This window comes from Macaca mulatta, chromosome 18 (assembly GCF_049350105.2).
Source record: "Macaca mulatta isolate MMU2019108-1 chromosome 18, T2T-MMU8v2.0, whole genome shotgun sequence".
NCBI classification, from domain to species: domain Eukaryota; kingdom Metazoa; phylum Chordata; class Mammalia; order Primates; family Cercopithecidae; genus Macaca; species Macaca mulatta.
The window spans coordinates 79,053,193-79,068,947 of record NC_133423.1 but is presented as its reverse complement, the minus strand read 5'-3'; the positions used below and the strand labels follow the sequence as shown (position 1 = coordinate 79,068,947).

Sequence of the window (15,755 nt, the reverse complement as noted above, 5' to 3'; positions counted from 1 at the left end):
GTATCTTTCTGCTTGTTAGATTGGGATGAACAGTGGTCAAACATTTTCTTTTAGATCTGTTACAACCTGAGGGCTAGCTGGGCACTGTTAGACAAGTCGCTTGATTTTGCTGTGCTTTAATTTCATTTGAAAAAGAGATCAACTATTTACTGTGACTGATTCCAGAATGTTCCCTAATCATAAAAATAACTCACAACACTTTGTAATTTGTAAAGGGCTTTAGCAAGTAAGTGAGGCTTCTCTGGATTGCTTTCTGGATTTTTGGAAGGGACACAGTCTGATCCATGTGATTCTCTTACCTGCCTGCAAAAAGGAAAATAATAATAATAATGTTCCAATATTAGAGATAGAATGCAGGTACCAGGTGCTTTGAGAAGCGTATGTTAGTAGGGAAAACTAAAGGTGGTATTTATGTAACAAATATTTGTTCAAGAAACAGGTCCATTACCCAACTTGTCTGATCATAAAAATCACTGGCACTTGTGAAGCTGCAGATTCCTAGGTCCTACCCCTGAGATTCAGAATCAGCAAGTGAGAAGTTGGTTTAGATAAACTATGCAAAGGCTAATCGTCTAGGGGAGTGATGCTGTTTAACACTGGGAGGGAGGAGCTCAGATCTAGTTTCTCCTTTTGGATAGAGTTGACAGGTATCCTACAGAGAAGTGAAATGGAAATTAAACTCTTTGGAAGTTTGAGAACAAAATAATATTTATTTGTTATCTAACTGAGGTAAATTTCCTAAAATAAGACTTCAGAGAATCTCGAATGCAGTCAAATGACTTGGTGGAGAAAATCCACATTAAAATCCACACTGAGATGCAAAAAGTGGCCACTTTGCCTATGCATCTTTTGCAAACCCACACGAGTGTTCTGGATGACCCAGAGAAGATAAAGAACCGTGGCACTGTTTGGTGTGACTTGGGAGACCTGGTGCTTCAGTGTCAGGGACCCAGCACACCACGGCAGTTCTAAAATCCTGACTCTATCTGGGTTGCCATGGTTTTGGGAATGTAAGATCCTCCCAGTTCTACCCATGGTTTCCTGGAAACAGGGCAAGAAATATGCCATTTCCACTCCTGGGAAAAGCCAAAAGATGGGAGAAGCAGGAATATGAAGCCTCCTTTACCTGTGCTGTTTTGTGCAAGGATGCTTTCGGTGCAAGTATTTTCTCACGAAGTTTGTGATAAATTACACAGGAAGGCCAGAAAGGAAGCCTCATAATGTAATATGCAAATGCTTCCTGCTAAACATTTATTATGTGAACAGGGCCACTGTAACTCATGTGGCTCTCACTCACGGAAACACCAATCATGGCTATGAGTTTTTCCTGCATAGCATACATACCCATTATTCTTAAAATGAAGTTTTATAAGGAAATTTAAATTTCACTGAGATGTCTTCAAAGTATTTATAAATGTTTACTTGGGACAGGAGATACGAGCTAGTAATCACAGAGCAGTAGCTATTAGCTATGCAAAAATAGATTTATCTTAATTACTAACCACGACACAGATCAACCTGCTGGCAGGCAGTGGGCTTAACAGCGGCGAGTTGGAAGGTCTCAAGTTCATTTGCTCCGACAAACCCTCACAAGGGCTCCAACAGCATCAGGCAACCCATGAATCCTTCTTTCACCTCTTGCTCTGCTAAGTCACCGTAACGCCAAATAAATTAGGTTCCCGCTTACCACGTGGAGCTCCACAGATCCACTGTGATTCAGGGGATGTTCTGAGGATGCCCCCAGCTCTAATATAGTTCTTAAAGTTATTTTTAATCAGGAAAAAAGACTACTTATTCCACAATTAGAAATGAAAAGGTTTAAAATACAAAAGACAGATTGAGGCAATACTTAAGTATAAAATGAGTGTCCGCTGTGTAAGAATAGTAATAAAATGACTTTTGAGAACTGTAATCAGAGGAGGTGAAGAGAGTGAGCAGCCCTGAGGGGCATTAGCTTCCTGGAACAGGGGAGGTCACTCTTGAGATGATAAAAAAAAAAAAAAAAAAAAAAAAGGCACCACTGCACAAAGAAAAATAATGTTGGAGGTAGGGCCAAGTGTCTTGGGTATGAATCCGGGCCCTGCTATTCACCCGCTGTACAATGTAAGGAGTTTTCAATTTTCTGAACCGCAGTTTACCCATCTGTAAAATGGGCATATGTCAACCTCAACCACTGATCTGGGAATTAGTTGGGATTATTTATATAAAAGTAGTTTGAAAAAGATAAAGGTGTGTATCAAAGTGAGGCAATATTTCTGCATTAGAAAGCTAGGACTAGAAAATAAAAACTTCCCAGAGATGTGACTTTGAAGAGAGCTTGTTTGTTTTTTAATAGGAAAATGACAACAAGAGGCAATATGTGAAGATATTTTAGTTATATACGTATAAAAATCAGATGGTTCTACTTCAGATGGTTTACGAATTTTTTTGATTTGTTTGTAACACAGTTGACTTGAATATCAAAGGACATTCTTTAATTGAGACAGGCGTTTTCTACAGTTTTGTTGCCCTGCCTTTGAGTGTATTTTTCCATGTAACCATTCACCAGCCATGCCCAAAGGACCATTCTTTAAATAAATTCTGAAATAAATTTAACACTTAGCTATACAAGCTGCACACATGCTTTTGGAAAATACAATACAGTGTATGCTCATCATTTACATAACCAGACAGCTGGAGTCTACAGAAATGCAAATTTTGTCATCACTTATATGCACTGAAAACATATTCTTCACTGAAATGCATGGGTGAGGGGGAACCATTTGAGGGAAAAGAGTTAGCAACAAATTCAATCCTTAAGTAAATAAAAAAAAAGAAATCAAATTTTCTGTAAAAGTAGGGTAAACGGCGATTGTCTTGATCTGATTCTCTGTGTTTATTCCAACTTGTGGCACGAGCCACAGGGTCCCCCATAAGCTCTCTTTCTGGCTTCGTGCAACGTATGGCAATTACTAGGTTGGTGCAAAAGTAATTGTGGTTTTTGGATTACCAGTTACTTTTGCACCAGCCTAATGGCTGTTGAAACATTGCTCCCTTTCCTGATGCCATCGGCTCTCCCTCATTATGTCTTTCATCCCTTATGCCAGAGGTCAGTCATCTTCTGAACTGAATTACTGGTGACCGCAAGCAATACTAACTTGGCCCCATCCTATCTTTGCAAACTCAGTTCCAAGCCTGTCAGAACATTTTCTTTCTTTTTTTTTTTAAAGTTCACTAGATAGGCAGGCAAACAGCCAGTCAAAATATGACAACTCATGCCAAATGTTATCCATTTGAATTGCCTGAACAATTTTTCTACGCAATTCCCTATAAGGCAGACATTACTCACATGGCGCACACACTCAATTTACATAAAAACATAGGCTAGATTCACGAATTGCAAAATTACAGTGATTCTATGGATCCCTTTCATAAGGGACTTACCCAACATGCCCCTCTCAACCCCTACTGTAAGAAAGTGGTTGCTTTCAATTTGGTTTTCAAAACAATTTTCAGTTCACTCTCAATCAGAGAAAGTGACTTGGAGTCGAGAAATTCAGTGCACAGCTGAGACTCCCCCTCTGTCATGTTCTCTTTGGCCCTATGAAATTCCTGAATAGGTCAGTCCATAAAGGAAGCATTTCCATTTCTTTTAAGAGACATGGAATTTCCACATAGTCAACATTGGGCCATCAGAAAAGTTAAACTAAATGATTTTGAGGGCTGGAAGAATGCACTCAGCTCCCATTGAAATTAGTGACTGAACTTGGTGTTTCTATGGCCAAGAAAAGGAAAACAAATATTTATCTTCCTTTTTAACTAAGTTTCTTTAAATAGAATGGTCACAGACAGAAGGCCAAGAGGCAACACTAGGAGAGCATAGTTAAGGAACGCCAGCTTGTATGTAATAGGCCCTCAAATGTGCATTAAATGAAGCTGTTGAACTAATGATGCAATTATACAGATGCAAAGAAATATACAATATCTGAAAAGTGTTCATGTCCATAATGTAATTAACTCCCAGAATTTAGTTTAGGGCTTTAAGCCACAGCTATGACTTTATTTTCGCCTAGTAATCTTCAAGATCACATGAGGACCGGAACTGATCCGTACTTTATTCAGCAGATGTGATATGGTGCTCAGACCACCTTCTGCAAGTGTAAACACCAGATGCCTTGGCTGAGGCACCTTCATCTCTCTTTCTAAATCTGGAGAATAATTCTATTGTCTATACTGGAAATGGGATGCCCAAATTTGCCAACTGTATTAGTCTGTTCTCACGCTGCTAATAAACGCATACCCAAGATTGGGTAATTTATAAAGGAAAGAGGTTTAATGCACTGACAGTTCCACATGGCTGGGGAGACCTCACAATCATGGCGGAAGGCAAAGGAGAAGCAAAGGCATTTCTTGTCTTACACGGCTGTAGGCAAGAGGGAGCTTGTGCAGGGGAGCCTCCATTTATAAAATCATCAGATTTCATGAGACTTATTCACTACCACAAGAACAGTGTAGGGGAAACCACCACCATGATTCAACTATCTCCACCCAGCCCCACTCTTGACGTGGGGATTATTACAAGTCAAGGTGAGATTTGGGTGGGGACACTGCCAAACCATATCACCAACCCTTTTTCTCAGCCATGGCAAAATGAGAAACAGCCTGGGTAATAGCACAAAAGCACAAGCCAGACTGTTTTGTATACTTCATTTTCTTTTTGGTCCTAATAGAGAATTTTTAGAGAGTTCTTTGATATTTCAGTTTTTAATCAAAACAAAACATTTTGAATTAAAAAAAATAAGAACTCCTAAAACCCATTAGTCTGTTGAGTTGTCAAATCAGTGGGCAGAAATATATCAGCATTTCTTGTCCTTCATCTCAGCCTGAGAATTGCAATCATGGAGAGATGTTCTGTGAAATTCACTTTACTTCACCTCTGTTGGGGGATGATACATTATTGGTTCTCAAACTTTAAAATGCATCAGAATCACCAGCAAGACTGTTAAAACAAGATTGCTGGGTCCTGCCACTCAAGAGTTTCTGATTCAATACATCTGAGTTGGAGCCTAGGAGTCTGCATTCTCCAGGGTGCTGATGTTTGCCAGTCCGGAGACCACCCTGTGACAATCACGGACACAGGAGAATACACAGAGCTGGGTCTCCATTTTTTCCCAGACTCATGGATCTTTCTTGCCAATACTCTGCATTCTCATACCAGGTATCCAAGGATGTGACGTTATGTCTTTTCTGCCTATGGTTCTGACTTTTGCCTTGTTCCAAGTCTTGCTTACTTCTAACCTAACTCAGTAGTGGGTGCTGGTTGGGTACTAATGAGTTAGCATGCGCTCAGGTCAAATCTTGCTTACTTCTAACCTACTCAATAGGGGGTGCTGGTTGGGTACTAATGAGTTAGCATGCGTTCAGGTCAAATCATACCTGGTAAGGAATTACGTGCTCTACCACCCAAATGTCTTGTCCTGTTGGCGGGACCTTCATTCCCTTCTGAACATTTGCTTTTAAATGTTATCAAGGTTTTTAGAAACAGAAGTGAAATAACAAAACAGAGAAACAATGCATATATGCATCTATTCGGCATCCAGACACCTAAATGTCTATTAGGCACTCTTTCCAGGTGCATTTTCTGCCTTAGGGGAGGGCTTCATAAATCTAGATAGAGCGTGAATGTCAGTGGATGGATTACCTGCAATTTTTCTATGATCTCATCTCGCGTGGTCAACTGATGGCCAAAATAATCAGGAGCAGTTTTCCACACTTAACAATAACTCTTTTTACGTTCTGAAACTTAATGGCATTAGCTGAGGCAGAACTATTCAAGGAAACCAAAGGAAAACATCAATTATGACACACAGCAGGTGCTGACTGTGAATGTTGTGCTAGAGGCCATAAATCTACGTCTTAACATTGGTAGAATATTATGTGTTCAGTAAGACCATTCTTACTCCCTTCTGCCTGCAGGCTTTCCAAACGCTGGACATGGCTACCTGACGTTATTCAATCTCACCAGGCCAACTGGCTGCTAGAGCTCAGCAAAGAAAAACGATCAACTGGCTTTTTATTAAGAAAGATTAGGCAGACAAGGGGACATGGGTTTGGGAGCCACACAGACTTGACTCCTGGATTCTTGGAATCACCTCACAATTATTGCTAGTTTTGGAATACATATCTGAGAATAAATCTATAAAGTCACAAAAGTCAGTGTGTTCTGGCTGGTGGAGGGGCAAAAAACAAAAACAAAAACCAACCTTTCATCCAGTCGTCCAGCACCAGAAAACCTTTAGCCTAAGTGGCAGTCCAATCGCTCAGCAGCTCCACCTTTCGAGCCAGGTACACACACACCCATTCACACACACCAAATTTCACTTTGGAAAAACCGTAACTGGACAATGGCCTGTGGCACACAAAACTGAGGAGGTGGCAGTAATTATCCCAGCAATTCTGTCAGCAAAGACACCAGCACTTACAGGCCTAACTAGGCTCCATCCTGGAGTTTACAAGAAGTCTGTCGCTATCCCCTAACAGAGGACACGGGAAAGAAATGTGCCAGCCCTGCTCAGCAGATACTTGCAATGAATCCAGAACCCTCGCCAATGCTGTCAGATAGCAAGAGGCAGTGCAGCTGCCAGACCCGCGATTTCAGGCACATGCTGAATGGAGCATGTTCCTCTGCTCTTTCAAAGCTGCAGTTGCTCACTCTTCTGCCTCCAATCAGACATTTCCGGTTTGCTTGAAAATGCTATTTTCACTAAACATTTTAGAAATGGTGCTGTCTTTCCTAGGTGCCTGCAATGTTCCACCCATTTATCGCCACCACCATTCTTCATAGGCCAAGAAGTCATTTGCTATGTTCCAAATTGAGTAGTTTATTCAAGTGCCTGCCACTGCTGGAAAGAATGTGAACAGGTTTTTGGAAAAGCACGTAAATGTTAGCAATTGTAAAAGCTACTTTCTTGACTTCCTATGAAAGAATATTTAGCCTGCACTGCCATTCAGAACTGATTTTCTTCTCTTTTCTTGGGACTTCATGATATATGGTGTGAAACGGATGCGGCAGTCACCATAAGGTGTAACTCTGTGTTTCTATCAAATACAAAAAAGGTAGGTTTAAAGATGCCACTTTAGACCAATGTCCATGAACATAAATATTTATTCCTAAGGGTCCTATTGCCAGCTTGATTTTAGATGTGCTCATCTCTTTGCTTAACTAAGCAACTCTCTACAACATCAACAATTATCTTGGCATGAAAATATGAATCGATGCTGGGCCCCAAGTGAGAACTCTGTTATTCAAATACAACTGTAGAAATCCAAACATATTATTTTATATTGGCACATAGTAATATTATACATCAAAAGAGGGGAATAAACAAATTGATATGATTAATATCAGACACACGTCACTTTAATAAATGTATCTGCTGACAGTTTATCTAACTGTGGACTTTTGCCTAAATAAGGCATCATATTCAACTATCTACAATTTAAATGTAAATTCCTGGCATTCATGATTCTGATGGTTGATTTTATGTGTCAGGTTCACAAGGTGAGAGGCAGCCTAGACATCTGGTGAAGAACGTTTCTGGTGAGGGTGTTTCTGGGTGTTTCATACCTGCGTCAGGTTCCTGAGCAAAGCAGACTGCCTTCCCTAATGCAGGCGGGCCTTGTCCAACAGGTTGAAGGCTGAATACAACAAAAAGACTGGTAATTCCCCTTGCCTGACCGCTTCTGAACTGGGACATTGTTTTTTTTCTTTTTGTTTTTCTGGCCTTCAGGCATGAACTGAAATATTGGCTCTTCCTGGGTCTTGAGCCTGCTGCCTTTACAACTGGAACCACACCAGCACAGGCTCTTCTGGTCTCCACTTGGCCAACTGCAGATCTTGGGACTTGTCAGCCTCCATACGTGGGCCAAATCCTTATCATAAATCTTTGTGTGTGTGCACACACATATCATATTGGTTCTGTTTCTCTGGAGAACCCTAGTACAGTAATTTTCCCACATTTGAGCATCCGTCTATCTTGGAACCTTCTCTGTTACTACTCTTTCAAAACAAATGCTCAATTAGAATCAACATATTATATTAGGTTGGTACAAAAGTGGTTGCAAAAAAATTTTTGCCATTGTCAAAAGTCACAATTACTTTTGCACCAACTTAACACTATCTCCTAAACAATTTAAAGTCCCTCCTGCAAACTGCCATCAGTACTGTCTTCTGTGCCTAGCATCCCATCCCACTTGCCTCTGCTCAGAGAGGGATTGTAGCTTCTTTCTGGAAAGCCCAGCTCAAGGTTTGCTTTCTCAAAGGACTCATCCCAATAGCCTAGCCTATATTGATACTATCATCTATATCATTGACTTGACTCTTATGGTAAATACTGGTTATACACCAGGTTCTCAAATAACATTGTCTCACTCCATGTCATCTGGTTATAACACTTGATGAGAAAAATATGTCAATTTCCAGCCAGTGCCACTGTCCGTGTGGAGTTCGTACATTCTCCCCATGTCTGTGAAGGTTTTCTCCAGGTACTTTGGTTTCCTAACACATCCCAAAGACGTGCACGACAGGTTAATGGGATTCTCTCAAGTGTCCCAGTGTAAGTGAGTGTGGGGCTATGTAAGTGCACTCTGCAATGGAAGGGCATCCTGTCCAGGGCTGATTCCCACCTGTGTCCTGAGCTGCCAATATAGGCTCTGACTACCTGTGACGCTAAGCAGGAATAAGCAGGTTGGAAAGTGAATGAATACAAATAATAAAAATTCATAAAGTGTACAATAATTATCCAAATGCACAATAAATAATGTTGTACAGGTCAGGCATAGAGGCTCACGTCCGTAATCCCAGCAGTTTGGGAGGCCGAGGCAGGCAGATCACTTGACGCCAGGAGTTCGAGCTCAGCCTGACCAGCATGGCAAAATCCTGTCTCTATTAAAAATACAAAAATTAGCCAAGTGTGGTGGCACATGCCTGTAATCCCAGCTACACAGGAGGCTGAGGCATGAGAATCACTTAAACCCGGGTGGTGGAGGTTGCAGTTAGCTGAGATTGTGCCACTGCACTCCAGCCTGGGCAACACAGCGAGATTATCTCAGAAAAACATTTTTAAAAAATGGTGTATAAAAGTACTTGGGGAGCCTGCCATATTTGTAATTTTTTTCACTATATATTCTTTCTATGTTTAAAATATGTAATGCTTCTTTCCTATTAGTCCACAAACATCTTCATGGGGAATAAAGGCAGTACTTTTAATAGTGTCATGTTTTAATTTTTAAAAATTGATACATACAAATGTCACATATTTGTGGAGCACACGTGATATTTTGATGTATGTATACAATGTGTAACAATCAAATCAGGGTAATTGGGGCTTCCATTGCCTCAAACATTTCTCATTTCTTTGTGCTGAGAACATTCCAAATCTTCTCTTGCAGCTATTTTGAAATATGCAATAAATTATTGATAACTACAGTCATCCTACTATGATATTGAATACTAGAACTTATTCCTTCACGCTAACTGTATTTTTGTACCCATTAACAACCTCTTTTCATCCCTCCAACCCCTTACCCTTCCCAGCCTCTGGTAACCACCATTCTACTCTCTAACTCCACGAGATCAACTTTTTTAGCTCCAACATATGAGTAGAACCTGTAGCATCTGTGATTCTGTGCCTGCCCTGCTTAATTTAACATAATGTCCTCCAGGCTCATTCATGTTGCTTCAAATGACAAAACTTCATTTTTTAATGGCGGAATAATATTCTTTTATGTATATACACTATATTTTACTTATCCATTCATCCATTGATGGACACTGGGTTGACTCCGTATCTTCACTATTGTAAACAGAACTGCAATAAATATGAGAGTGCAGATCTCCCTTTACTGATTTCCTTTCTTTTGCAACATACCCAAATACCCAGCAGTGGGATTGCTGGATTATACAGTAGCTCTATTTTTAGTTTTTGAGGCACCTCTATATTGCTTTCCACAATGGCTACACTAATTTACATTCCCACCAACACTGGCATAAGAGTTCTCCTTTCTCTGCATCCTTGCCAGTATCTGCTATATTTTTCTTTGGATAATAGACACATTAACTGTGATGAAAAGTTACCTCACTGTGGTTTCGATCTGTACTTCTCTAATGATTGGTAATGTTCAGCATTTTTTTTCGTACATCTGTTGGCCATTTGTATGTCTGCTTTTGAGAAATGTCCACTTAGGTCATTTGCTCATTTTTCAATCAGATTTTTGTTATTGTTGAGTGCCTCATATATTCTAGTTATTAATCCCTACTTATCCAATGGATAGATTGCAAATAATTTCTCCAATTCTGTAGGTTGTCTCTTCACTTTCTTGTCTCCTTTGCTGTGCAGCTTTTTAAAAAAATCTGAATTGTCTATTTTTGCTTTGGTTTCCTGTGTTTTCGTTAACAAAAAATATTTGTCCAGACCAACGATGTACCAAAGGAATTCTCCTACAAAACGTGTTTTCTTTTAGTAGTTTTATAGTTTCAGTCTTAGATTTCTAAGTCTTTACACCATTTTGATTTGAGTTTTATATTTGGTGACAGGGGTCTAGTTTTATTATTCTGCATGCAGAGATCCAGTTTTCTTAGCACTATTTATTGAAGAGACTGTCATCTCCCTATTGCATGCTCTTGAAGCCTTTATCAAAAATGAGTTGACTATAAATATGTAGATTTACTAACGGGTTCTCTTCTGTTCCATTGGTCTATGTGTCTGTTTTTATGCAGCACCATGCTGTTTTGCTTACTACAGTTTTGCAGTATATTTTCAAATCAGGTAGTGTGATGCCTCTAGCCTTGTTCTTTTTGCTAAGATTGCTTTGGTTATTCAGGGTTTTCTGTGGTTCCATATGAATATCAGGATTGTTTTTGTATTTCTGTGAACAATGTCATTTGTATTTTGTTAGGGATTGCAATGAATCTATGGATTGCTTTAAGGTAATACAGGCATTTAAGAATATTATTTAACAATTCTAATCCATACACATGTAATCTCTTTTCAGTTTTTGGTGTTTTCAGTTTCCTTCATTAGTGTTTTAGAGGTTTTGCTGTAGAAAACTTTCATTTATTTAAATTTATCTCTAGGTATTTTTTTTTTTTTGGTAACTACTATAAATGTGATAGCTTTCTTGATTTCATTTTCAGATTGTTTGCTGTTTATGTATAGAAATACTACTGACTTTTGTTATGTTGATATTGTGCCCTGCATCATTATTGAAATTGATTACACATTCTAATAGCTTTTTAATAGTTTTTAAGGTATTTCTAAATATAAGATCATGTCATCTGCAAACAAGAACAATCTGACTTCTTCCTTTCCAATTTGGAGATTTTATTTTTTTCTCTAGCTTGATTTCTCTGGCCATGACTTCCACTACTATGTTGAATGAAAGTGGTGAAAGTGGGCATCCTTGTCTTGTTCCGGATTTTAGAGGAAAACCTTCAAATTATTCCCTGTTCGGTATGTTAGCCGTATGTCATATATTGCCTTTATCATTTTGAGGTAGGTGCAAGTTTGTTGAGAGACTTTATCATGAGGAGATATTAAATTTTATCAAAAGCTTTCTCTGCACCTATAGAGATGATCATATGACTTTTGTCTTTTACACTATTGATGTAGTGTATCACATTCATTGATTTGTGTATGTTGAACCATCCTTGTATCCCTGGGATAAATCTCACTTGATCATGGTGTATTTTTTTTTTTTTTAAAGAAAGAGAAAAAAAGGAAAAAAAAGAGTAAATGGATAATTTCAAACATGCTTTACCTACCAAAAAAAAAAAAAAATGCTTTTGTCTCTTCACCAGCAAACCCTTTTACAAAACCTTGAAGAGAACAAAACACGGTAGACTAAGCAATAATGAACTTTCTGAAAACACTACATAGTAAAAACCTTCAGAAGCCCAGAAAAACCAAGGAATACTGGAATTAGAAAAACCATTTTTGAGAGCCATGTGACAGACCAAGCAGCCCACCCCACAAGGATTCCTTCAGCAAGCAAAGAACAAAGGAAAAAACCTCTCACTTGACATGTTCTCAAAACAATTTGCCTGCTAAATGCTAAAGCTACCACCTTCATGTACAACAAAAACACTGTTCTTAGTACACAACAATAAAATGGGAAGCACCCAGACTGCATGCTCTCCATCTTACTCTCCCAGAGGAAGACAAGAACAATCATCTATGGCACATGGCAGCTGCAGTGAAGCAATACCAAGAGCCAGCTTCATGCACAGGAGAGAACACTGGGCATCCTCATGGTTTCCAGTGCTCTACCCATTCAGAGAAACTTCTCTGGTAATGAACTATAGAAATCATCCCTGAAAGTATCGTCTTTGTAACTTTTTAATGTGCTGTTGGATTTATGATGTTAATGTTAATATTTTGCTGGGGATTTTTATACTTATGTTCATCATGATGATGCCTGTAGTTGTCTTATTTGTTAAATCTTTGTCTCATTTTCGTATCAGGGCTATGCTTGCCTATTACAATGAGTTACGAAGAATTCTCTCTTCAAATTTTTGGAATAATTGTAGAAGAATCGGTCTCAATTCTAATTTATAAATTTGGTACAATTCAGCAGTAAAGCCATCTGATCCTGGGCTTTTCTTTGTTGGGAGGCTTTTTATTACTGATTCAATCTCATTGCTAATTACTGGTCTGTATAGATTTTCTATTTCTTACTGGTTCTATCTTGGTTGATTATATGTGTCCAGGAATCTGTTGTTGTTTAGTTGTTCCTAATAGTTTCTAATGATTATTTCTATTTCTGTGGTATCAATTGTAATGTCTCCTTTTTGTTCTAGTTTTTTGGGTCTTTTCTGTTTTTCTCTTGGTCTAGCTAAAGGTTTATCTATTTTGTTTATCTTTTCTGAAAACCAATTTTTCATTTTGTTAATCTCTGTTAGTCTCTATTTTTGTCTCCATTTCATTTAATTCTGCTCTGATATTTATTTCTTTCCTTGTACTAATTTTTTATTTGGTTTGTTCTTGCTTTTCTTGGTTTCTTGAGGTGCATCATTAGGTTATTTGAAATCTTTCTACTTTTTGATGTAGGTATTTACTATAAACTTCCCTCTTAGAACTGCTTTTGCTAAATCTTATAGGTTTTGGTATATTGTCTTTCCATTTTCATGTTTCAATTTTTTTATTTCCTTCTTCACTTCTTCATTAACTCAATGATCATTCAGGAGCATATTATTTAATTTCTATATATTTGTCCAGGTTCCAACATTTCTCTTGTTACTGATTTGTAGTTTTATTCCATTGTATTCTGATAAAATGCTTGAAGTGATTTTGACTTTTTTATATTTATTGAAGTACGTTTTGTTGCCTAACATGTGGTGTAACCTGGAGAAAATTCCATGTGCTGATGAGAAGAAGGTGTATACTGCAATTGTTGGATGAAAGGTTCTGTAATGTCTGCTAGGTTCATGTGGTCCGTAGGGTAGTTTAAGTCCAATATTTCTTTGTTGATTTTCTGTCTAGTTTATTTATCTAATGCTGCAAGCAAGTTTGGTGTTGAAGTCCCCAACTATGATTGTAATGGAGTCTATCTGTTCCATTAGTGCTAATGATATTCGTTTTATATATCTGGTGCACCAGTGTTGGGTGTGTGTGTGTGTGTGCGTGTATTTATATCCTCTTGCTGAATTGATCCCTTCAAAATTATATAGTGACTTTGTCTCTTTTTATGTTTTTTGACTTAAAGTTCTAGTTTGTCTGACATACGTATAGTAACTAGTGCAGACTTTTGGTTTCTTTTCGCATAAATTATTTTTTCCCATCTCTTCACCTTCAATCTATATGTCTTTATAGGTGAGGTCAGTTTCTTGAAGGCAGAATATGGTTGGGTCTTGCTATATTTTATATATATATATATATATATATATATATATATATATATATATATTTTTTTTTTTTTTTTTTTTTTTTTTGAGATGGAGTCTTGCTCTGTCACCCAGGCTGGAGTGCAGTGGCCGGATCTCAGCTCACTGCAAGCTCCACCTCCCGGGTTTACGCCATTCTCCTGCCTCAGCCTCCCGAGTAGCTGGGACTACAGGCGCTGCCACCTCGCCCGGCTAGTTTTTTTGTATTTTTTAGTAGAGACGGGGTTTCACCGTGTTAGCCAGGATGGTCTCGATCTCCTGACCTCGTGATCCGCCCGCCTTGGCCTCCCAAAGTGCTGGGATTACAGGCTTGAGCCACCGCGCCCGGCCAGTAAGTTTCATATTTTAGTGTGTTTTCATGGTGACGGAGAGCATCCTTTCACTTCCAGATGTAGGTCTCTCTTAAGCATTTCTCATATAGCCAGTCTAGGGTGACAAATCCCATCGGTTTTTGTTTGTCTATGAAACACTTTATATCTTCTTACGTTCTGAAGGACACTTTTGGTGAATATAGTATTCTTCACCAGGAGTTTCTTTCTTTCTTTCAGTACTTTGAATATATCACTCAATTTTCTCCTGACCTATATGGTTTCTGCTGAGAAATCTGCTGTTAATCTGATGGGAATTCCCTTATATGTGACTTGATGCTTTTATCTTTAACTTTTGACAGTTTAACTATAATGTGCCTCAGAGAGGAAACTTTTGAGTTAAGTATACTCAGAAATCTTTAAGCTTCCTATATTTGGATGTCTACATCTCTTTTAAGATTTAAGAAATTTTTATTTATTATTCCAGGTTTAATAGGCTTTTCTATGCTTTTTTCTATCTCTTCACCTCTGGCATTCACAATATTTGTATGTTTGTTCACTTGATGATGTCCTATATGCCATTTAGGCTTTCTTTTTAAAACTCTTTTCTTCATTCATTTATGTCTGACTGGGTTATTTCAAAAGGCCTATCTTTAAGTTCAGTAATTCTTTCTTCTGCTTGATCTAATCCATTGTTGAAGTTCTCAACTGTATTTTTATTTCATTCATTAAATTCTTCAGTGCCAGGAATCCTTTTTTATGATATGTCATTAATGTTTTTTTTAATTGTGTGGTGGTAGGATGGTAGGAGATGCTCATAATAACTTTGTTTGTAAGTATGTATTCTTTGATTTAACCCACTACCACTACTACTACTACTACTACTGCCATCATTCACCGATTCACCAAAAACTGGATAAATAATTGTCTTCCTTGTTTTTATTAATGTTTCTCACATTTACACATAGCTCACATTTGTTTCAATATTTAATATTACAAGGTTTTGGGGTCTTTATTTTGAAGGTTGGTGATGTTTTCTTGACCAGAAATATCACATAGTAACTTAACTCATTTATATTAATTAGTCTATGGTAAAATTGGTTTTGATATACAATGTTTCCCTTGAAGTAATAGTTTCCCAGAACCTATCAATGACAGTAAGTTAGGACTTCCTGTACTGTACTACCAGTTTTCTGTGTGTGTGTGAATGTTTTTCTCAAATAAACTGCAAATTCATGCACAACTCTTTGTTGCTCCTGGTCCCTGGATCTACTGTCTACCCACCTGTGTTTACTGATGATGATGACAAGAAAGATATTTAGAGGTATCAGCAAATGAAAAGTTTGACTTCTCACTTCTGCCATTTAAGTGTAGAAAGGAAGTACTTGTGAAGTTCAAAGAAGCACTGAGTGAAACAACAATGCTTTGACACTTTATCAATTCCTGTGGATAAATCTTCTCTAATGAAGCAACTATTTGACTGTAGTAAGAAGAGTTTCCATTGCCTCCATGCTCAATGAAGTGAATGA

At 38.2% G+C, this 15,755-nt stretch overlaps 1 protein-coding gene and 1 non-coding gene across 51 annotated transcripts in view; both read right to left on the bottom strand.

The window, feature by feature from the left end:
• The window catches only part of PTPRM (protein tyrosine phosphatase receptor type M), an 829,686-nt gene that overhangs the window by 395,191 nt on the left and 418,740 nt on the right, over positions 1-15,755 (bottom strand). The window lies entirely within an intron of this gene.
• LOC114673920 (small nucleolar RNA U3) lies at positions 12,153-12,365 on the bottom strand. The gene has a single exon (XR_003724760.1). It is a non-coding gene; the product is annotated as a small nucleolar RNA U3 (small nucleolar RNA).